The following is a 24,456-nucleotide window of genomic DNA, read 5'->3' as shown; positions in this document are numbered from 1 at the left end:
CGTCTTTATACATTTTAGCTTATCGGCTGTATCGAATCCAGGGTACACAATTGACTGTGGGAGGAGTGAGGCTAATCATTCCCTGGAGCAAGTTAGCACAAGTTTCTTACATTAGAAAAGAAAGAAAGAAAGAAAAAAAAATGCTTTCTCTTTCCGGGAATTTGTAAATCTGGGCATATGTGGTTTTAGGAATATTTGTAGCATGGCAACGCATTCCTCTGAGGCAAAAGAGGAATGCACTGGGCGCTCAGCCCTCCGAAAAAGAAAGGAGGGGCATTCTCCCTTCTTTTTCTGTTTAGATCCCCTCCCTTTTTCTTCTATCTTTCTTTCTTTCATATTTAAGATGTTTATTAAATAATTACAGCAAGGGCCGGCCCAAGCTACGGGTGAGCCTGGCGGTCGCCCGGGGCGCTGACGCTTTAGGGGCGCATGATGGGGTATAGAAAGTTTGAGAGGGCGCATATGTTTCGTGGAAGAGGGAAAGATGCAGAGGCCCTTTTTCTTCGTTTTAGCAAATTAAAGTTAATTAAAACATATTTGCGATCATCAGTGTCGCAAGCAAGATTAAATTCATTAGCAATACTATCAATTGAAAATGATGTGGCTGCAAATTTGGATTTTACCGATGTCATTATTAAATTTTCTGATATAAAATCAAGGAAAGGAATGCATTAAATGAGTTTCGGTTGGCACTCGATAAAATATGACATTTGGTGTTAATAACAAAAAATTCTTCTTAAATTTTTCTTTTGTATTTTTAAATAGCTTTGATGTAACTTGTTGTAATGTAATATAAAATCTATGTTTATTCTGTAAGCATCTACTAAGTATTGTCAAGTGTCAGTTGTCTTCCACTTCCAGATGGGATACGGATTTGAAATTCGGTATAAATATAGGTGATTGGCTACAATCCTATGTGCATCCCATTTCTTTCACATGAGCGGCTGAAATTTAATTATAGTAGCTATTATTATTATAGAAATTAAAGGCAAGTGTGACTGCAACTCGCTGCTAGTATTTTGATAAATGTCCTTATAAAAAAATTGACTCTTTTGTAAATTTTTTATTGTTAATATTTTAATATGACAATTAAAACATAAATATTCTGGTTGCCTTTTTTGTGTTTACATTTGTCTTTTTTAACTTTTCTCTAGCAAAAATAAAAATACCAACTCAATAAAAACACCTTTTTAATTTTTTTCTATCTTGAAGGGGGCGTAGGAATGCCTCCCCGATCGGTGCGCTATTCTACCTCGGGCCGGCCCTGGTTATAGCGTATAATGAAAGATAGGAACTCAAAAACTAATCATGGACTTATGTCTCGTGATTTCATTGCGCGGTTTTGATTATGAGTTTAACTCTCATATAATTTTGGTTAAGTTAGATGTGTTAAGGACCAAAGCAACTAAGACCCTGAGGAGTCGGTATTGTACGAAAGCCAAATGGTCAGCCAAAGGGGGGGGGGACATGTAGAGAAACTCACTTGAGACTGACTAACTTAGCCACCTGAAAAAACGCATTCGTCACGTTACTGCTCGCGCGATATACCTTTTGTGTCTATCTGAAAATATTTTAGCATCAAGAGTCCATTGAAAATACAAGTATTTAGCTTATAATTATAACTTTCATGATAAATTTCTTGGGAGAAAGATACGTGGGAATTAATTAATTCTAGTTAGAGATTAAACAACACTGTAGCCCATATAAATTTTAAATTCCAAAAATGATCTACTTTTTTTAATAGTGTTATTTAGTCTTCATGATAAAACTAATTATCGCATGAATTAGGCTTTTGTGTTGCTAATGCATTGCTGAGATTTTGTTTTACTAATTCATTGCTGAGATTTTAAGTTTTGTTTTACTAGTGCGTTGCTTAGTTACGGAGTGTAAAAATCCCATAAAAGTATCTTGCGTCATTGACAGGATTCGAACCCGGACCTTTTCCAGCCTGTATGGGGAGGACAGTGATTATTACCACCGTATTACCTGCAGATGCAGGGTATGTTTATCTAAGATTCTAATTTTTGAAATGAAATTTCTTTAGGCACGCTCCAAGCAGTTTTCAGATGGGAGTAACTTACGTTCGTGGTTTGACAAAAATCGCAACGAAAATGCGACACAGCAAACTAAACTATAAGTAAACACATGACAGGTACTCTGAACAGCCAATTATCATAATAGGCTAAATGCACCTGTTCTCAACCTATCGCCGAAGTTAAGCAGCGTTAGTCCCGGCTAGTAGTACTGTTAATAGTACTATTCATAAAACTTTACAAATGTCATGTTTGATTGATTGCTGATGCATCAAAAATGAAGAAACTGTGATATTTACAAACGAACTTCGCATTAACGCATATGATGCTAATGGAATTTCTTTGGAGAATTCAATGAAACAGTCAGTATCATATATTAATACCGCCTGTTAAATTAATCTAAGACAGATTTAAATTGCCAAAAGGAGAGCGGAATAATTACGAAACGTTTTGATCCAGTAAAAATGTCACAATTAATGATTGCATTGCCATTTATGGTAACAATTGAAAGAGTGAAGTATGTCAAACGCGTAACCTGATGGTCGCCAACTCATTTTACCAAAACTATAACCCTATACGTTCATTAGAGTAGAGTAGAGTATAAAATGCTTCAAATTGATATTTGATTATATCTTTGTTAGAGAAAACAGAGATACAGTCATCACAGATCATGAGAAGTAATATTAACTCTGTTATATAACGGTTATTGGAAGTTAGCATGACGGTTTTATTGATTTGGAACACGAATATCCACGATATAATCTATTAATCTTTGCGATCTGAGAACAGGATAGTTGTACAGTATTTGGACAAATTGGAGAGAAAACCGTATTTATTGAAAATCTGCCCATTTGAAGCTTCTTAAATACTTTGATCAATATCCGAAGAGGATTTCTTTAATATGTGGTTGTGTGATTTTCTTCGTTTTCTCAATGGTAAGAGGACACTGATTCCTCTTGAAGTGAAACTTTTTTAGGTGCGCCCCATGGGAGTAACTTGCATCCGTGGATTGACAAAAATCGCAACGAAAATGCGACACGAAATTATTCGTCGCCCCCCACCACCATTGTACCTCTCCTTACCAGGCACGAGCGACGCATGACGAAATCAGTACCCCTACAGCGCGGCCACGGTGTAACTCTCACTCGTGTCGCATTTACGTTTTAAATCACTATATCTCAGCTTCTAGCAGTCCGATTTTAAAAACTAAAATATTTATTTTGTCATTGTCTACCGTATTTCATAAAAATTTCGACGAAAAAAAAATTTTATAATTCAACATGTCGAAGACTAATAGTGAGCGTTGTAAGGCGATAGAGCACGTATACGGGCAGTGCTACCACCAAAACCACCTCCATTGAGCACAAAGGAGGTCTGTAAAAATTTTGTAATAAAAGTAAAACAATTGTAAAATATTAAACCACTGTAACATTGAAATAATAAACGTTTCTAAAGATTCTAAGGAAGTTTCACTTAATTTCCGCTATGCGTGCTCATACACAATTTTTTTTATTTATAAATAAAGAAAATATAAAATATTTTAACTCTTTTCAATCAGTAGTCCATCCGTGATATTCAATATATGTAAAGGGAGAGAGAGAGAGAGAGAGTGTGTGTTAATTAAAAGAACAGACAGCACCGATTGCATATCAGAAAAAAAGACAGGGTCAGTCTTAAGTTGAAACAATCCTGGTTTGAACATGTAACTGAGGAGTTCATCGTTACTGGTTCAGATCTAATATCAATACAAGCCCTATATTGAAACAGGCTCCATAATCAATAATTTATATTGTTGATCTGCAATAATAAGTTATTTGTTTTGGAATATTATAAGAAGCCTCTGGTGAAGAATGCAAAGAAAAACAGCAAAGCCTTCTTTATGTATGTAAACTAGAAGGAAGGGGATGAAGTGACAGCCGAGGCGGATAGTGGCGCCATCTGGTGTCACTACCATAACTATCACCCACCATTGGATGCAAAAGTCAAAGCTGAAACAGGTCTACCTCCAGAGCTGGATGAAGATGAGAAGTAGAAATATTGAACATACTGCATCGAGTGTGGCGCAGGATACAATCACTCGCGTTCAGGCCTTAGGCAGAGGAGTCGGTTCGAAAAGTTGGAGACAGTGTCGTACGGACGACAATTGTTATAGCCCTGCTTTTCTCCCAGACCAGGTCCATCAACTTATCAGCACCTCAGTTAATCTCGCTACCTTCCAAGCCTTCGCAGCAGATGTCTTTGCCTGGTAGAAGTCACTGATTGCAAACCATCAACAAACTAACTCCAACTAACCCTTTCTTTTTTTTATATATATATATATATAAAGCACCAGAACCTCTTTCTTCTTCTTCTTCTCTTTTTTTAGTTCTTTTTTTTTTGTTTCTTTCGTTCCCCCTTTTTTCTTCTTTTTTTTTTGTTTCTTCTTCTTTTTCTCTTTTTTGTTTCTTTTTTTCCTTTTTCTATTTTTTTTTTAAAATACTCCACGTAAACTTTTTTTTAATTATAAATACACCACGGGGACTTCGTTGGTTTTCTTTTTTTTTTAAATTTCTGCTCTGGAGTGGGCCCCCGGAGGAATCTGACCCACCTTTTGGCAACATCAGGTGGGTCAGAGTCTCGAATTGAGACACTACGAGCACAATTGGGACTGGCCCGCCTTCCCGTGGTGTGGACGAGTACCCAGGTCATCTCTCCAGGTGATTGATGCTTCTGGGTAGACAAGCGGTCAGACACAACAACAGAACACACCTAATACACACAAACCTACATTACTCACATATCTGGCCCACTTGCAGTGATATTGTTCTTCACGAGGAGGAATTGAACTGAGGTTCTAGGAGCCGCCCTTTACAAAAGCATATGTCCACATGTAGCCATACGGGGGAAAGAGTGCGCTGTCTCCCATGTGGCGAAAATTGAAGGGCAAGACCACTCAGCCTTCTTGATTAGACCGGGGTTCGAGTCCGTGACCACCAAATACAGAGGATGCGGAAAGGTCAGAGAACGATCACCGCATATCCCCGGAGCAATATGGCCTTAGTTGTTAATGCTCCTAAAACCCAAAATAACAACAACAACAACAACAACAACAACAACAAGACCACTCAGCCCAAACATCTGGAAGTGCTTCCTGCGCAACTGCACTAGTGACCACACGGGAAGGATGAAAAGGCAACGCATGCAGTGGAGCATCGAAATGAATACATTTATCATGAAAGCATATTACGAAGTAACGAAGCTGGAGACAGACACGACAATGTACAGGACGAAACTACACATCAAGTGGTTGGAACGGTTCCCGACTGTTCAGGTCACCGAACAGCTAAAAGCGGATCAGAGACGCACCTGATAGCTCCTGCGATCTTGGAAGAAATCAAGCCTTTTATTAATACTCATCAGCGCGATTTTCCTTCCTAAATATCTAGCCGTTATTTATTTATTTATCTGTTATATATTTTTTTTCTCCATCCTGTGACGGGTACTGGTACCAGGTACTTGGGATGGTTGTCATATTCGGCGATTATTATTGGTCGAGGAACTCTCTGACTATTCTATATGTGTTCAGAATCGCACCTTCTAGAGTTCATGTAAATGTTCTCTGGGTGGTCTATTGCTGTTAGGTTCTTATGGGGGCCTCTTTGGCACCATGCCGGCGGTTGATACGTGATCGGGATGGTCATTACTTGCACCATATGCTACATTTCTTTCACTTCCTAGTCTGTGTACTTCCTGATCTTTTTCTCGTCAGTTTTCTGGAGGATGGCTGGTGTTGCGCAGCGCTATGTCTGTCAGGTAAACAGCCATTTCCTTCTTTTCGATGAGGCTTATGCCTGGTCTGTTGTGCATGATCTTGTCCGTTATTTGTTTTAGGAACTGTTGTTGTTGTTGGTTTAGGGATTTATTAGGCGCATCGGCAACTATGGCCATAGTGCGCCAGTTTTAGGAGCATCGGCGACTAAGGCCATGTTGCTCCGTGTATATTTTCTGTAAATTGCGTGTGTTCTCTGGTCGATTTCCTGTTTGCTGGACAAAAAACCCGAGCTTCCGGGAGAAAACCATGCTACCCTCGCCTGAGCGCGACTAACTCAGCCACGTTCTGAAAAAGGCCCATAAAAATTCCTTACGTCATCGACGGGACTCGAACTCGGGTATTTTCCTCCCAGTGTGGGGAGGACTGCGATTCTACTAACTGTGCTATTCATGAGGACTTGTCCGTTATTATGGAGTCCCAGTACAGTTTGTGAGTAGGTCTCTAGTACGACCTGTGGTTCCTAATTGTAATATGGTAATTTTTTTTTTATCAAATGGTATTTTAGCACTAGGTTTTGATGTTGGCGGCCTGGTCGTGTCTATGAATGTACTCCATCTGGGTGATAAACCTACACCCTGCGGTGATGTTCTGAATTGGTTCTTGGGACAGGTGGCATCGATATATTTCGTGTAGTTCCTGGTGTTGATTACTTGGTCTTGGATGGCGAGCATGCCCCATTACCTGGTCTTGGATGGCGAGCAGCCTCATCGAAAATTCTCCAGTCTCGGGGAAGAGCCTCCCGCTTGTGATCCATGCATTCGGATCATCTTATCTATGTAGTCTTGATGGAGGTAATTGTAGTGCCTTTTTGCGCCCATCTTTCTGTCTTTGTTTCTTCTGTGTGTGTGTATGCGTGTTGTGAGTTGGGTTTCGTTTTTGAGGTTGAGCGGTGTGTGTGTCGTTTGTCTGTCTTCCTTATGGCTTGGTAGATTGGCATTGTGTTTTCTGGAAGTATTTCCTCAGGTTCTTAATAGCCTTCTTCTGTTGTTCAGTGATGTCGGTCATACCCCTCCCTCCTTTACGGGCTATGGTCAGTATCTCGATGGCCCACATCACTCAATTTTACTTAGTAGAAAAATTGAGAGAGAGAGAGGAAAAAATGCAGTAAAATTTTCTGACTGATTTTTAACAGTTTCGTCACAAGTCTGGCAAAATATATTCGCTACGGATATTCTAGAATAATTTTAATTTTATAATTTTATCTGTGCTGTAATTGTAATCTTTTAAAAGGAAAATATAGTCACAGTTGTAAAAAATTATCAAATTGCATTTTTAGTCATTTCTTAAATATATTTTATTACCCGAGTTCGTCCCACTGACACCGTAGCTAGTAGTGATGGGAGACAAGGGATATATATATAAGTTTTTGAGATGAGGAGTATAGAAAATGAACTATAAAGAGGTTGGAACTACGGAAAATAAGAAAAAAATAATAATAAGAAGGTACTTACTGCTGAATAACTCATGATTTCGACGTGTTCTTCAGAGGTCAACCATCGAAATCACAGGAAAGACGGCAAGAAGTATGGTCTCTGTTTCTGACAGGAAATATACACTAACAAACGGAAATAGCAGTAATGGAAATCTGAATTTAGTAGTAAAAGAAGTTAAGCCTAAGCGATATGATAAGCACAGAATAGTAACCGTATATTTTATGGCTATCCCTGAAATTTTGAACTAGATTATTGAGTTATCGGAATACCTTTGTGAATAATTTAAACCATTAATTTTTTTTTTTTAGAGCCAGCAAGTTATAATTTTAATCAATAAGTACCTGGAATGAAGTGTTATTCTGAAAATCTGAATTACAATTTAGAAAATTAAAATTACTGATCAGTGAAACATTAAAAATAGAAATTCTTCTAGTTTGGAAGCACTTATCCTACATTCTGTACCTTCTTTTCCTATCTGCAAGTAATTTAAAAGGATCCAATGATTTTTGTGGTGCCAGCTTTGTGCAGTAACTTTTGCCATTCAAAGCAGGATACTTTAATACCAAAAGAGAATATTTATAGAGGTTCCCATTTCCATTATATTATCCAGGAGTTCTTTGCACTTGTACCATATTTTTTTAAACACAATTTCCCAAAAATAACAAGTGGACTTATAAGATTCAGTGCATTTTTTTTTCGTTCTGTTTGCTGATTTTTTCGGTTTTTCTTAGTTTATGTTTATTGTAGTTAATATTTTTTCTTTTCGGTTTCGTTTTTATTTAATTCCAAATCCACGTAGGACGCAGGTGCCGTTTTTTTGTTTTTTTGATGGGATGAGGTTGCTTTAACGAAGAATTCATGAGAAAATAGTTTTGTGGATTTGGAATTTTCCATAGTTTTGTGGATTTTCTGTGCGAACGGTGTAATTACTGGTTAAATTTCTACAGTGGATTAGTAATGAGCATTGGTGGTGGTAAGATGATGCAGGCCTTAGCAAAAAAAAAAAAAAAAATAAAAAAAAAAAAAATAATAATAAATAAATAAAACCACCATATGGAAGTTTGTTCCAACAAAGCAGATTTTCGAACTGAAATATTAACTCTTAAATTCTATAAAAACTATACCTTTTTATAGATTAGCAGCAAATACGATTTTGCTTTTCTTTTTAGAAAAGCCGAATCGAATCTGAGATGCTCGGTAGCGTAAAACCAATTCTAAATGTAAAAATCCCCCCCCCCCTTTATCATCCATAGTGGAACTTTTTGTTTAATATCTGAATTTTTCTATCTATTTGAAACGTAGGTAACCCTTAGATTCGTGCGTCGTGTACGAATAAACCGACGTTTTTTCCAAAACGCATCCAAAATCGACCACAAGAAACATCATTAATATTATGGTAAATTGTTTAGGTACCAACCCAAATGTGAGCCATATATTAAAACGTACTCTTGGCGCCATAACTCCAATTATCTATATTACAGTAATTAATATTTAACTACTTTTACAGGAACTTATGGCAATTGAATCTACAGTTCCTGGAGTTAATTAATAATTATTTGTTTATCCTTCAGTTAGAACGGTTTGATCAGGCTGACAGTTTGATTCAAGCATCAGTTCATTTTAAATAATTTTCTTTTATTTTGTGGCCTTTTTTCAGGTGTTTTTCATTAATAGATTACATAAACTGTTTTTAAATGGTTTGAAATATGCTGATATAAATTGAACAGAGCAAGTGAAAGATATTAGCCAAGTGAGATTAAGTAAAAATTCATTTGGCTATAAACTACTCTTTGCAAATTAATTTGAAATTTTAAAAAAATATTTTATTCAATAAAATCAATCGCAACAGCATAACAGCTATGCAACTGTTATAAAATAGGTGGTTCCTGTCTTTTTTTAGGTGCTATTTCATATGCACTCAGTGATCACTGAATTGTGACCACCTCATCCATAATTGACTATGCCGCATAGTTCGCAGTATAAAAAGCCGAACAGCTTCGTACGCCAGAGCTGTAGTAATTTGCAGCTGGTCTTTTTTTTTTTTTTTTTTTTAACATATAATATACACAACAGACATTCGCCCAGTTAAAGTGTATAGCAGAGCAAAGGTTGTACAAACATAAAAATAAGTGGTAGACTAATATACTTTGTACAATGGAAACGGGAAAAGTTCAGTTCACAAAAATAAAAAGATATTCATGACGTCAAGTCCAGCGCTATGTAAACTCGCAGAAAGCAGTTTGCTGCAGGAGACATCATCACACACACACACGAATTAATGAGGACATCTTTGGGCCAGAACTCATCCGTCAATCGGTCAATTTACTCCAAATAGATCTGTGAAATTGTTTCTTGTTCACAGCCATATCCAAGTCAAACTTGTTCATGAGTGCCAATGTTCTTTTGAAGAAGGAGTTCCTGGATATCTCTAATCTGGAGTTACCAATGTGGAAAGTAGTCTTCTGTCTAGTAGCCACCACTGGAGCGTGAAGGTCAATATGGCATAGAAGATCCGGCAGGTAAGTTGATCCAGCGAAGATGTAGTACAACAGTTTTAAATCAAGAACAGTTCGCCGAGTTTCCAGAGATTGAAGCTTGAAGTAGGAACAGAGATTCCGGTAGAAGATTCTGTGGTAAAACATGGGGTTACGTCTGGAAAGATAGTGGATAAATTTCATCTGGAGCGATTCTATTTGCTGTATCAAGTATGCATAGTGTGGGTTCCATATAGGAGAAGCAAACTCCACTATAGGGAGTATAGTTGTCTTAAATAGGAGCACAGAGAACTGAGGATCTTGAAATCTGTACGTCTGCCGTTTAATGAAGCCAATTTGTTTTTTCGCTTGGTTCAATATATTCCTAACGTGTTTTTCAAACCCACATGTAGCGGTAAAAGTAACTCCCAGATCTTTAACTTCGTCAACTCTGGAAATCGGCATCTCCTTGATGTAATATTCATTAACTAAAGTCTTAGTTTTCCTCGTAGCGGCAAAGGAAATAGAGCTGCACTTCATAGTATTAACCTCCAAACCATTCAAAGCAACCCAATCAGCAAAAGAGTTGAGAGCAGTCTGAAGGTTAACTGCATCATCTGGACTGCAGATAGGTGAATATAGTTTCACATCATCGGCAAACATTAGTATCTTGATACCACCTCTCTCAACAAATTGCGGTAGATCGTTGATAAAGATGGTGAATAAAAGAGGCCCAAGAGATGATCCCTGTGGTACTCCTCTCGATGGAAAATCGGATCCTGTCCGATGATCACTGTATGTTTACGATATGAGATATAACTCATCAACCAGGATAATAAAGGGTCAAGTATTCCATAGTGGCTTAGTTTTTGAGCAAGTTGATTATGCGGGACACTGTCGAAAGCCTTAGTAAGGTCTGTGTAGATCACATCAACCTGTCCCCCTCGATCGACGGTGTCTAGAACCTGTTGCCAGATGGTGAGAAGATTAGTGGTAGTTGATCGGCCCCTGGTGAAGCCATGTTGGCAGTCGCTGATGAAGTGATTAAAATATTCCATTAATCGGTGGTGAATGACAGTGTCCAGAATTTTTGCCAGCGAGTTCATAAGGCAGATGGGACGGTAATTCTCTAGTGAGTGGTTTGCACTTCTCTTTGGGATAGGAATAATATTGACAGTTTTGAAGTGAGTGGGGTAGATACCAGACTTAACGGAAAGATTGAATATATGCAATATTATATATTTAAGTTGTGGAAAGCATTTCTTCCACAAGATAAGTGGAATCTTATCTGGGCCTGCAGAAAAATCTTTTGTTAGTTTCCGAAGCGCTTGAATGATATCGTCTGTGTCCACCGAGAGATTATTCAGTGTATCATCCTTAACAACTTGAAATTGATAAGCTGAAGCAGCAGTAGCTGCTGTTTTCTCTGAAAAGAAGTCTTGCAAGTCAAAGTGATAAAATAGCAGTTATGGGAAGTAGTAAAGATATCACAGGGTGCTTCCATATCGGAAACGGCATTTCTTGTCGATTGCTTATTGCCCTCTGTGATTAAGGTGTACAAAGAATGGTCTCGAACGAGCCAAAGGATCTCCCGCTGACAAAACTGTAAAGGATTTCGCAAGGTGGATGTTCGTGATGAGCAAAGAGTGCAGCGCGTTGTACAGGCATAATGGCAGGACACTGTGCGACAGTTGACATCGCAATACAATATGGGGAATGCAATAACAGTATCCCAAATGACGATGTGGCGCACAGTCTCTCCATACATCTGTATGGAGTTCCGCAACAAACGACTCAAGAGAGCCCTCTCTTCACCCCTGATCATAGTCGACGGCGAATGCTGTGGTGTCAAAGTGGTATCTTCACCGTCCTCCAGTGGCGGATTTCCGCACAGGCGTACGAGGGGCGCGCCTGGGGCCTCTTAAATAGAGGGGGCCTCAAATCTCAGGTCTCAAAAAAATAAAAATAAAATTGTTTCATTTTTAATTTTTACACTCATCTTTATTACCGTTACTGAATAAAACTATAATTTAATATGAGAAGTTAGTAAACTCTTATGCGAATATCCCTACATATTATATGAAATCTCTATGCGAACTAAGTGAATCGGAAGTAGAATACGTATTATCATTAATGCTTAATTGTGCCATTTTTTCATTTAAAAATTAGTTAAAATATGTATGAAAGAATTGCGCATCCAAAATGATTAAAACCGCAACATCAAATCTAGGCGCATGCTATAGTAAAAACGTGCGCGTAGAATGCACACTGTAGTGGTACCGAAAATATTTAGGGGGGGCTCAAAATTGAATTGCGCCTGGGGCCTCTCAGGTGCTAAATCCGCCACTGCCGTCCTCCCCATACCGAGTTCGAATTCAGTCGATGATGCGAGGAACTTTAATAGGCTTTTTCACTCCTTGGCTGAGTTAGTCAGTCTCAGGCGTAGATAGTAAGGTTTTTACCCCCAAAAAGTGGGATTTTTTCGTCCAGCAAAGCTCGCAAATCAACCAGAGAACACACACAATTTACAGACATATTATATATACGGGTATATGTAAGAAATTACGGGTGGCCCTAATATAATAATTTTTTGTGGTGTTAACAACACGTTGGAGGACTGGAAACGAGTGTGCTTGTCGGATGAGTCCAAATACCTGGTGCAACATGCCGACGGATCCCTTCGTGTGTGGCGCAAGTACATGGACCCATCTTGCATGGTGCTCACTATCGAGACAGGTGGAGTGTTTGCTTAATATGGGATATGTTTTTCTGGCAAGAACTAGAACCCTTGGTGCGTATGGACCAACGTTTCATTGGCAATGTCTACCAGCAGCTCTTTGGAGACCATGTGTACCATGCCATGTTGCCTTTTTTCCTAGACAGAAACAGGATCTCCAAAGACGAAAATATGCCTTGTCATTGGGCCCACATTTTCGCACAAGTGGTTCGAGGAACGCCGTGAAGATATCACCTATCTTGATTGGCCTCCAAGTTCGCCTGACCTCAATCCAACTGAATACCTGTGAGATGTTTTGGAACGGGAAGTGAGGCGTATGGACACGCAACCGTCATCTATTCCGACACTGTGGAAGGCCTTGCAGGCAGCATGGCGGCAGATCCCTACGGACTTCTTCAGCCCTCTAATACAGTCACACCTAGGCGAACAGTAGGTGTTATCTGTGCGAACGGTGGCCAAACACAGTATTAGGTAAGTGGTCATAATTCAATGATCGCTGGGTGTATGTACATCGAGGATTTAGTGTCAGACAACGTTAACTGCAAAATCATTTTATAGCAAACGTTTTTGTAATTAACCAAGAAAAAGTCATTTGACATTTTCTGGTTTACTGGAAATGTGCTTATAGCCTAAGCTAACTTGTAAAACTAGAGAAATACATTTCTATGACATGATATGCATTGTTATTTGTATAAAGTGAAACTAAAACTGTTTCAAAACAAAAATGCAATTTTGTAGTTTACGTTGTCTGACACTAAGCCCTCGATATATGCATATGTGCCTGTTACTTCCTCCATGTCCGTTCGTCCGCATGTAACAGGGACTCCTAGTGGAAGAATTTTCGTAAAATTTTATATATGGGCCTTTTAAAAATCTTTGTCGAGCCATTCCAAATTTCATTTAAATCGGACAAATAAAAATCCGGCAGTTATTATTGTTTACTTTTTTCTATACAAATTGTATGGAAAAGAAAAATTCATGGATTAAATGTAGTTTTAAAGCGGTATTGTTAGCCCTAGAGCAATGGTTTTCAACCAGGTGCCGCGGCGCTTTAGGGCGCCGCAACAACATTCCAGTAGTGCCATGCAATTTGGGTTTAAGTTTAAGTTTATATATATATACAGAGAGAGAATCGGATCTAACATCCAGAAAATTGAGTAGGGGTGCCACAAAATAAAATAAATTACCGGTACTTAGGGGGTGCCGTTATTAAAAAGAGGTCGAAAACCACTGCCCTAGAGTCTGTGCACGCTTCGTGTGTATTGTGTAAGATTCGGGAACGTGATATTGCTTGTGAAGAGATTAATATTTCACTTTACTCCTGCAAGACCTGATATTAGAAAATTATAATCTGAAACTAACAACGATATCTTTAATTTTTTCGAAGACTGCCTCTTTGAATTTCATTTTCACTTCCTAGTGTAGAAACAATAAACATAAAACAAAAGATACATTTCTGATAACCTCTCTGTTTCTGAAGCCCTCATGGGTAGCACAATTGGTATAATCATCCTCCTCCCCACACCGGTGGAAAAAACTCCAATTCCCTCAATACTCCAAGAATTTTTATGGGTCTTTTTCACAACATGATTGAGTTAGTTGGTTTCAGGCGAGGGTAGTATGGTTTTTTTTCTCCCGTTAACGCGGGTTTATCGTCCAGAAAATAGCAAATCGACTACAGACACTAATTTACGAACATTATATACGGCGCAATATGGCCTAAGTTGTTGATGTGCGTAAACCCTACAACAACAACATGTCTCCAAACAACAGAAGTCCAGTAATCAAAGAGCTTCAAGAGATCAAATTCTGGTCATTGCTAGTGGGAACTAAATATAGCATTACTCTTTTTCCAATAAACACTTATGCCATTAATTACAGAATGAAAATATAGTATAATCAGCTAATAAGAAAAAAAATCAGATATTTCTTTCATTAATAATAAAAGAAACCGTTTTGTTAATTTTTAATGCCCTTTGAAATCTGTACTAAATTTTTCATACTAATATTCTTTTATTCGTACTAAATTTCATTGAATTAGTTATTTTGCAAACTGTTGCACTTCTGTCGCCTGTATCTTAACTTTTGTTCACCTGTGTAGGGTTTTATTTTATAAAGTCAACAGCAAGGTTTTATTTTATAAAGTCAATACTAAAACATAATTATGTACTACATGGAAGAAAATGTACATCATTTGTAACAGCACAGCAAGGAATGAATAACTGTTACTGTTTTGACAAATTTGAATGGTATGGAGGTGGCTTTATGTATTTTATAACTGGCGCTGGTAAATTACACTTTAGGCATTACACTTTAGCCCATGTCAGGAAAGCTGGTGGAAAACGTTGCTAACCTTTTCACAGAGTATTGAAAGACTGGAGCCGATTCTCGTCGATGGCGGAAGTTAGTATTAGTATTAGTAAATGATGCAACGAAGCGAGATTATACAGTATCAGCCGGAAAAATAACTGCCTACCCCCACCTGTCCATTTTTTTTTTTTTAGTCTGCGCGGGTAGCACAGTGGTATCGTCACCGTCCTCCCCACACCGGGTGGAAAAGGCCTGGGTTCGAATCCCGTCGATGACGCGAGAAACTTTAATGGGCTTTTTTCACTCCGTGGTTGAGTTAGTCGGTCTCAGGCGTAGATAGCAAGGTTTTTCTCCCCAGTAACTGGGGTTTTTTCGTCCAGCAAAACAGGCAAATCGACCATGGAACATACGCAATTTACAGACACAAATACGGGTTAATGTATTTAATTACGGGCAGCCCTAAAATAATAATAATAATTTTTTTTTTTTTGTCCATTTTTTTTAGAGAAGCTAGCGTTCCAGCAAATCTTTACAGCTGCATACAGGACTATCTTCACAACTGAAGTGTTACAGTCAGAAATGTCTATCGAAAAGTCTGCAGAGGATGCCCCCAGGGCTCTGTCCTTGGTCCTTTCCTATGGAATGTGGTCATGGACGAGTTCCTGAACCTAGACCTGGGGGATGTTTCCACCCAAGCCTTCGCAGACGACTTGATACTGACAGTCACTGGAAACTCCAGAGTTTCCCTGGAAACAACAGCCAACGGAGCCCTTAGAAAGCTACAAGAATGGGCCATCCTCCATAAACTCCATATATCCCCTGGGAAAACTACTTCAATTCTACTCAGAGGAACCCTTCAAATAAGCAGTCAGCCGCAGATTAAAATTGCTGGTAGAACTATCAAACTGACAACTGAGATGAAGTACCTTGGGGTAATTCTCGACCCCAAGCTCGCGTTTTACACGCATATAGACTACCTTCATCGCAAAGTCAGGAACTACACGGCAATGGTAGTGAGGATCAGCAGGTCTGACTGGGGCCTAAATCGCCGCTCACTGCATATGCTATACAAAGCTGTATTTATTCCCACTATAACCTACTGTGCAGGTGTCTGGTATCATCGTGCACTCATTGTTCGTAACCAAAGGAAGCTCACCTCCATCCAGCGTAATATCCTTCTCACTATCACCCGTGCCTGCTGCACAGTAAGCAACCCAGCGCTCCAAGTCTTGGCAGGAGTTCTTCCTCTGGACCTGCAGATAATTCGCAAAGGCGTGCACTACCGGCTCGCAAAGGGACTCCCTACCACCATCCTGGATTTCACTACAAATCCAGCAAACACCATCAAAGAAGAAAAAAAGCGCCTTGCAGTCTACCTTCTTAACGCCTGGCAAAACAGATGGAACTCCACCCCCAAAGGTTCCATCACTAAAAAATTCTGACCTGAAATAGCTCTGATCTACCCCAAAGCTCCAGCATGGTACAGCCCAGGGTTATATACCACTTTCCTGATTACAGGCCATGGATCCATAAATCACAAACTTGCCTCTATGAACATCGTGTATGACCCTCGCTGTCTTTGTGGTGAAAACGAAGACTGGGATCACCTATTCTATGTTTGCCCGCTCTACGAGGACCTGCGAACATTGCTAATATCAAAAATACATGCCTTGCCTCGAGGAAATGAACATTTTCTGATCAGTGAGGAAGACCAGTACCACGCTTTCTCTGCGTTCGCCCATGATCTCTTCACCAGAAGAAGATCACTGGTACAACGTCCTGGAACTGATGCACATTGATCAACCATGAGAAGAAGCAAATTCTTTCAACGGGCAAGACGCACATGGCCTGCTGCTGAGGTACAGATACTAAAGGAGCGCTATAGAGAAGCAAGAAACAGATATACGGATGCGATAAACAAGAGCAAACAAAGAGCCTGGGAAAACTTGGCAGGCATAACAGGAAATAATGAGCCATGGGGCCTAGTCTATGGGATAATCACAAACAAACTCCCCAGGGGGGAAGTTATTTCTACCACATTGACACCACAGGGGAGCCAAACCACCACATGGCAACAGTCAATCACAAATATTCTGGGCACTATTTTCCCGGAGACTGCCATGCCTACTTCAACTGAACAGCATAGAATATGCCAAGAAAATGACATATACACCACTGACTCCCGTGAACCACCGTTCACGCTAGATGACATCAAATCCGCGGCAAATCACGTAAGAAATAATAAGTGCCCAGGCCTCGATTATCTCGAACCGGAAATTATCAAAAAAGTAACGGATCTGACCCCCGAACTCCTCCTAAATCTGTTTAATAACTGTTTGCATCAAGGCATCTTCCCAAGAAACTGGAAGACTGCAGGACTGAAGCTGATCCCAAAAACACCCACGAAGCCTCCACAACAGCCAACCACCTACAGACCGATAGCTTTGCTACCAGTGATCAGCAAACTATTTGAGAGAATGCTATATGCCCGAATTGACACACATTACAAGAGTGCTGAACTGCACATGTCTACCCAGTTCGGCTTTAAGCCCGAGTCTTCGACAGTAGAGGCACTTAGACATCTGCTGTACGGTGTGACCAGTTCCAACAGTAAATACTACCTAATCATCTCCATAGATTTTGCTGGGGCTTTCGACACCATTTGGTGGCCAAGTGTCCTGCCAAGGCTAAGGCGGGCCAACCTTCCCTGCAATTTGTATCTCACTATCAAGTCTTACCTTACCGACAGGAGTATTAGTGTCGTGGCACCCTATGGTAGGGTAAACCGCAGTGTCTGCAGGGGTTGCCCCCAGGGTTCTGTTCTGGGGCCGCTGTTGTGGAACATTGTCTTGGATGAGTTCCTGGCCATGGACCTTGGTGACGTCCAAACCCAAGCTTTTGCCGACGACTTAATCTTGAAAATTGCTGCCGACAGTAGAACCCAGTTGGAGGTAAAAGCAAACCATGCCATCAAGATACTACAGGACTGGACCACCTTACACTGCCTAAAAATCTCACCAACTAAGACATCCTCAATCTTACTGAAAGGCACCCTTGACCTGCACAGGCCGCCTCAAATAAAGGTGAACAACACCACAGTGAAACTCCAAAGCCAGCTTAAGTACCTGGGGGTGATATTAGATTGTAATCTTTCCTTCAAGCAGCATCTCACACATCTAAGAACAAAGATAAGGAAGTACTCTGCACTGTTAGCACGTGTGGTCCGTCGTGACTGGGGACTTAAACGTCGCGTACTCTCCTTATATTATAAAACGACATTCCTACCAGCTATAACATATGCCTCTGCGGTTTGGTATCACAAGGCATCAACCGCCGCAAATAGACGCATAATCGACTCAATCCATAGAACTATCCTGTTAACCATTACCAGAGCCTGCAGCACCACTAGCACTGTTGCCCTACAGGTCTTGGCCGGAGCCCTTCCCCTTGACCTGGACATCATACGTACTGGAATAGCCTATTATATAAACAAAGGAATGCCTTGCACCCACCTAGACTACACAGTGGATAACAGTGCAACCCACAAGGCTGAAAAGAACAGGCTGCAGAAATACTTAAAAGAAACCTGGCAATACCGCTGGACAAACACAACAAAAGGGAATATCACCAAAAAGTTCATCCCGGACGTAGACAGAGTTTACCCCATTCTTCCAACCTGGCTGCAACCCGGACTTTACACGACTTACCTCCTTACGGGTCACGGGGCTTTCAATGCAAAGCTTACAGCATTGGGAATAGTGGAGGATCCGCGTTGTACTTGCGGGGAACAAGAAAGCTGGGTGCACATTATGTTTGAGTGTGCCCAATACGAAGACCTTAGATGCAGACTAATAACTAGAGTTCACTATCTACCGAGGGATCTTGAGTCACATCTACTAGATACACAAGAGGAATACTTAGCCTTAACTGATTTTGCCCAGGGATTATTTACCAGGCGCCAAACACTAACCGCCATATACAGAAGACCTTAAAGGAATGAGACAAAACAAACCTGCAAATAGCAGCGAGATGACACAGAGGAGCCGACTATACAGACCTTGGACTGAGTACAAAAAGAACTGGGAAAAGACAAGTGACAATATATTGTCTAACCACAAGAGTCATGATTACCGCCAATGGAAGCGAAAAAAAAAAAGACACCTTTAAATAGTTGTGACATCAGAACAAAGGGACACTGCCCCCAGACCTTGCAGCATAGACCCACTATATAATGACAAAAGGTAGCGTGAGGACTATCAAACATCACGGAAGGGATAAAACCCCATAATGACAGCCAGTAGACTTGATTATGACCCCAAGATAATGACCAGAAAATAAGACCCAGACCACATGCAGTCTGGAAGGATGACATCCCAGATTTAACCCCCTATTAGTGTCCCACCTAGATGAGACTCAACGGCCAGCTTTTTAGGGCCTGCAAACTGATGGAGACGACATACGGTGGCACTCTCCCACCGGAACAGCCTATTGGCGACCCAAATCCGCACTCTCTTGAGCGGATCTTTCTTTCCAAACTCTTGGGGAGGAGAGGCTTGCCTCTCCTTGCCTCCCCAATTTTCTCACTCTGGTGGGGGCACGGGCATGCCTCACTACCTGCAGGGGCTATCTACTCTGTCGGCCCCTTATTTCCAACTTCTTCCCCCCAGTCTTCATCCTTCCCCCAAACGTTTGTCTTGCACAGCGTTTAGCCCTACATTTCAAAATCAAAAGAGAACATCAAAATTCTTGCCCGAACCTATTTGGTTTTTAAAACTCACTTTCACCGCACAGCCCCACGTCGCGTACTATTAATACTAACTTGCTAAGTATCACTAATATCAACCTCGATTTGTTTATTTATTATAATTATTATTATTTATTTTTATTTATTTTATTTTTTTTATTATTATTTTTATTTTTATTTTTTTTTTTGGTCCTAGCCACTGAAATCCCAGGAAAGTAAGTGGCAAGACCAGCCAGAGTACAAATATTGGTAACACCCGGCCGGCCTCCCTGTGGCAGGTATTGGTAACGTCGGGTCTCACTAGGGGCCCGGCGGCTAACGGGCCGGATGAACAATGGGCACAACAAACTACACAGTACATATCCCACACACTTTTAAATCTCTGGCTTGTCCGATACAGAGGACATACGCGGAGATGGGAGAAATCCCAGGTGCCGTCAGACCCCGAACATACCTAATACCTAATAATACTGAACATCTTCACCTAGATTGTGACCACTTCTAGCTACTGGACTTGACACTCAGGTCGCTTGAATTGTTTCATCCGTGTCTCTCTTGATATATGATTGTCTTCCCACCCTCTCGCGGGGTCTCTTTTTCCACTTCCGCTTAGGTGAGAGAATTCCCACCCAACCTGTGTAGGATGCCTTCCCTTACATCCTCCGTCGCTCTGTCTATACCTCCTTTCCTTTACCCTCTCCTGTACATCCTGTACCCTATTATTTTATTTTATTATATATATATATATATATATTTTTTTTTTACTTGGTCTCTTTCCAGGAAGCTCAGGTGACCTGGAGGAGACTAGCCAGAGAATTATGGGCAGTCTGGCTACCTCCTAGTGGTGTGTGCGGGCAACGTGGGGTCCCATCAGGGGCCCTGCGGCCAAAAGCCAGGACACCCAACAGAACCCAGCATAATACTTCATTTACAACACAAAAAATTTTTCTGGCTTTCACAGTGATACTGTTTGTCTCCACAGAGTATATATGGCGCAGATGTGGGAAACCACCGGAGGCGCCTTTCCCCCCCCCCAACACTATGCACACTGTCCATTATTTTTATTTTTTTTTTATTTTTTACTCTCTCTCTGCTGGCACCCCGACTTACATCTTCCTCTTCACTGTAGCCAGGGTGTGGGATTAAAATTATTTATTTATTCTTTAATTATTATTATTTTTTTTTTCATTTACTTAGCCTCTTTTTTTTTTTTCTTTTTTTTTTTTACTCGCGTTCTGTTCTGACACCTGGGATTTGGGCTGTCACTGGTGCCAGACAGCTCTCTCTCTCTCTCTTTCTTTTTTTTTTATCACAGGGAATTTATTTATTTATTTTATTTTATTTTTGTTCTTATTTTGTTATATATTTTTACTTTATTATATTATTTCTTATTTTATTATATTTTTTATTCTATTATATTATTTCTTATTTTATTATATTTTTATTCTGTTATATTATTTCTTATTTTATTATATTTTTTATTCTATTATATTATTTCTTATTTTATTATATTATTTATTGATTATTATTTTTTATTTTTTATTTATTTAATATATTTTCTTTTTCACCACGGGGAATTATTATTTATTTTTTAGTTATTATTTTTATTATTTTTTTATTTGCACCACGGGAAATTTTTTATTTTTTATTTATTTTATTATTATTATTATTTATTTATTTATTTATTATTTTATTATTATTATTATTATTTATTTATTTATTTATTATTTTTTATTTTATTTTATTTATTTATTTATTATTATTTATTTTTTATTTATTTATTATTATTATTTTTTTTCTTTCTCTCTCTGGAGTGGGCCCCCAGAGAAATCTGGCCCACCTTTTGGCAACATCAGGTGGTTCAGAGTCTCGTATCGAGACAATACGTACTCCATTGGGACTGGCCCACCTTCCCGTGGTGTGGTCGAGTACCTAGAATCATCTGTCCAGGTGACTGATTCTTCTGGGTAGCCAAGAGGCCAGAACAGAACAACAGAACACACACACATAATACACACAAACCTACGTCACACACATCTGGCCCGTTTGTAGTGATACTGACCTTCACAGAGATACGAGGCGGAGATGAACTCACGTTCTAGGAGCCGCCCTTTACAAAAACACATGTCCATCCGGGCAGAAACCATCAATGTGATCCTGGACACTATCACCTATCAAGACCTGGAACATGAAGAGACATCATACTCAAAAGAAATGAGACAACAAAACAGAGCATATCAAGGACCTTGGAGGAGATAGGCCAAGCCATAACCACTATGAGGAATGGGAAATGCTCGGGGCATGATGCCTTGGAGGTGGAGATCCTGAAGAGGAAAAGTGTCCCCCTGCGCCATACAAAGTGCCCTCAACTCCTGTCTCCTTTCTGTCACCTTCTCGAGGACCTGGAAGCTGGAAAACATCAAAATCATCCTGAAACGTCCCGACAAACCTCAGCAGGACCCTTCTTCATACCGTCCGATCGCTCTCCTCCCGGTCATGGGCAAAGTTCTGGAAAAGGTCATTGCAGCCAGACTGATTCACACCTACAAAACAAAAGGCCTGTACTCATCAAAGCAGTATGGATTCACCCTCGGGCGCAGCACAGAAGACGCAATCTCAGAATTCATTGCCACAAGAGATAACTCTAACAGCAAGTATCTCCTAGCCATCTTCGTGGACTTTGCGGGGGCCTTTGACACACTCTGGTGACAGAGTGCCCTCGCGAGGTTCAGGGAAGCCGCCATTTCTGCTTCACTTTTCTCCTTGCTTTCTGATTATTTCTGTGACCGGGAGGTGATGTTCGGAGCGGTATTCAGGAAACCAGAAGAAAAATCACAAGGGGATGCCCACAAGGCTCAGTCTTGGGCCCACTTATGTAACCAGGTGTTTTCGACACCTGGTTACATAAGACCTTCCAATCAACAACATTAATAGCTTTCGCAGACGACCTCACTATTGGCATGGCCGGAAACTCCAGAAGGGAGATAGAAAATAATGCAAACCAAAACCTAGAAGAGCTTGCCACATGGGCAGATAAACACAAATTGAATGTATCCACACAAAAAAACGACGCAAATGCTGATCAAGGAGAAACTCAATAGAGAGCGCCCACCACTCGTCAAGTACAAAGATCAAAGAATAAAATATACACAAACAACTAGATGCCTAGGCGTCATGTTGGATGAAACGCTCAGTTTCCTCCCACACACGAAATACATAAGAGACAAGACTAAGACCTTCTTGATGGCCCTCAAGCAAATAACCAGAAGAGAATGGGGCCTAAAAGCCCACACGCTAAGGTTATATTATAGCTGTGTTTTTCTTTCTATTCTTACTTACGGAGCGGGTGCCTGCAAATATAGAGCAAACAAGGTGATAATAACCAAACATCTGGAACAAGCACAACGATTGGCGCTCTGAACCATGTCAAGGGCATGCCGAACAACTTCAACAATGGCATTACAAGCTCTACTAGGGAAAATTCCAGCAAATCTAGAAGTAAATTTCAGATATCTGAAGTACAGAATAAACAAAGGAATACCTATATAAATATACAGGGTGATTCACTACCAGTGCGACAAACTTACAGGAAGAGTAGGGGGCACAAAGACGAATCGGAATCACATAGCATTGCAGGGTCCGAAATGCCTTCGTCATGCGGTAGAGGACGTTGAACGGGAGGTCACGTGAACAGCGATCCCACTGGAAGTCAGCATTTGCGAACCGTTTCTGTTGAAGAAACCAAGTAGCAAAAGTCCTCCGGAGTGGATAATCCGCAGGCTCCAATGATTGGACGCGTTGCAGATGGTATGAACTCATTTGGTTTGTTGACAGTATCCTCCATACAGTGGATTGGGAAATACCCAATCGTTGGCCTATCGCTCGAGTACTCGTACTCGGATTGCCTTCTACAAGATGTAGGACATTCTCCTCATTGTCTGGCGTCTTCGTCGTTCGCTCTCGATTCATGATACCTCTCGTGAAACAACCAGTCTCACGTAACCTTCTGTGCACGCGTGCGAAAATCGTATGATGAGAAGCCCGCCTGTGCGGGAAACGTTCCTGGCACAAGCGCAGAGCGGCGCGCCCGTTACAGTCCGCAGCTCCATACGCGAGGTGCATGTCGGCCAGTTCAACGTTTGAATACTCGTCCGTCCTACTGCCTCGGGAACCGGTTCGCAAATGCTGACTTCCAGCGGGATCGCTGTTCACGCTGTTCAACGTCCTCTACCGCAAGACGAAGGCATTTCGGACCCTGCAATGCTTTGTGATTCCGATTCGTCTTTGTGCCCCCTACATCTCCTGCAAGTTTGTCGCACTGGTAGTGAATCACCCTGTATAGACTATTGATGACATCACTGTTGACCTGCAGGCTGAAAAGAAAACGGAAATAGCAAGAATAAGGAATGTGATGAGGGAGAAATGGCAAAACACCTGGACAACCACAGAAAAGGGAGCAACAACAAGTCAATACATCCCGAATGTGCAAGAGCTAATCAAGAAGGAAAAATTATGGCTAACGCCAGGTCTATATGCCTCCTTCCTAATGATGGGCCATGGCAGTATAAACACCAAATTATACCAACTGGGCCTAACAAAGGTACCACAATGTCGCTGCGGCGAGCCTGAAACTGCTGACTATATACTCAACGATTGTCATTGTTACCACGATCTAAGGCAGGAGCTCTTCTCCTTAGTAGACACCACACCACCAATTGACAAGGCAAAGCTCACAAAAAGCAAGGACTATTTTAAGGCATTCAACACCTTCGCGACTAAAGCCTTTAAGAGAAGAAAGTCCATTCGAGGACAACCGGATTTGACAAATAACTGCCAACCTTGAACCTGACTGAAGACAAACTTTCCTCTCTCTCTCCCACCACACTGAGTGGGAGATATTTTATCCTTACTAAA

This window comes from Mastigoproctus giganteus, chromosome 7 (genome assembly GCF_048544385.1).
Source record: "Mastigoproctus giganteus isolate SK-2022 chromosome 7, ASM4854438v1, whole genome shotgun sequence".
Lineage (NCBI taxonomy): Eukaryota > Metazoa > Arthropoda > Arachnida > Uropygi > Thelyphonidae > Mastigoproctus > Mastigoproctus giganteus.
This window is presented reverse-complemented; position numbering follows the sequence as displayed.